The sequence below is a fragment of the Leptonychotes weddellii genome, unplaced genomic scaffold (genome assembly GCF_054177405.1).
Source record: "Leptonychotes weddellii isolate Sample4059 unplaced genomic scaffold, ASM5417740v2 HiC_scaffold_39740, whole genome shotgun sequence".
Classification (NCBI taxonomy): Eukaryota; Metazoa; Chordata; class Mammalia; order Carnivora; family Phocidae; genus Leptonychotes; species Leptonychotes weddellii.
In genome coordinates this window covers 1-994 of record NW_028002636.1, presented here as the reverse complement: position 1 = coordinate 994, position 994 = coordinate 1, and the positions used below count along the sequence as shown (strand labels likewise).

Below are 994 nucleotides of genomic sequence, written 5' to 3'. Positions count from 1 at the left end.
GTGTGGTCCTCCATTCCTTGGAGGGGTGGATGCCCCTCTGGATGACCCTCCCTGGAGCACCCTCATTCCCATCCTATATTGTGGGTCTTCCCAGACAGGGTCAGGAGTTGACCACAGGACCACAGAGGGGACAGGGCTGGGTTCCTCACCTGAGACCACCAGCTCCAGGGGGTCACTGGGGTGCGACCAAATCTGGGAGGTGTTGTTGTAATAGCCATAGCATCTGAACGCCCACCTGGGGCTGGGGGTCACGGGGCCCACAGGGAACAGGGCCTGGGACCCCCCACTGGGGGCTCGCCGGGAGACCAGTGTGCAGGAGGGCTGGCGTTCTCCTTCCTTCATCAGAACAAACCTGTCAAATCCTAACCATGAGCCACACTGGAGGGTCACGTTCTCTCCTGAGGTCACGACAGGGCTGGGCAGGGCTGAGAGCTGGGGTTTGTCCTGCAATCCTAGGAGAGGAGGAGGGGATGGTGTTAAATGGGGCTCAGATCCCCCACACTATCCCCAGGGCTGGGCTGTGAGAGGGAGACACCCTGAGAGCAGACCCCCTTCCTGAGGGCACAGCCTGGGGCTGGGACCCTGAGTGGGCTCGCACCTGTCACCACCAGCTCCAGGGGGTCACTGAGCTCTGACCAGCCAGTGGGACTGCGATAGTTACAGAGATATCGTCCTGCATCTACATCTGTCATGTATTTGATGGAGAACTTGGTCTTGTCCCCAGGCTCCAGTGGCTTCTGTCTGTCCCAAGTCTCTAACATTCCCTCTTTGTGCAGGCGGTACTCCTGGGCCTCTAGGCTCCCCTGACACCAGATGGTCACAGGGGTCCCCTGGGGGATCACAGAGCCTGGCTCAGCCCAGATGGTGGGTTTGGGGAGGGTCCCTGGAAGGAAACGGAGGCTGGGACACAAGACCTTCCCCACCCCCAGGTCCCAGCTCTGCCCCAAACCCCCAGACGTCCCCCTCTGTCAGCCCGGAACTGCTGTTCTCCATC

The 994-nt window shown here is 60.9% G+C and overlaps 1 pseudogene across 1 annotated transcript; it reads right to left on the bottom strand.

Annotated features, from left to right (window-relative positions):
• Nucleotides 1-96: 96 nt before the first annotated feature.
• Nucleotides 97-938, bottom strand: LOC145719347 (leukocyte immunoglobulin-like receptor subfamily A member 6 pseudogene; annotated as a pseudogene). Its single transcript, XR_014142320.1, has 2 exons — nucleotides 599-938; nucleotides 97-452 (listed from the first exon to the last, which is right to left on the bottom strand). The product of XR_014142320.1 is annotated as a leukocyte immunoglobulin-like receptor subfamily A member 6 pseudogene (transcript).
• Nucleotides 939-994: the final 56 nt, after the last annotated feature.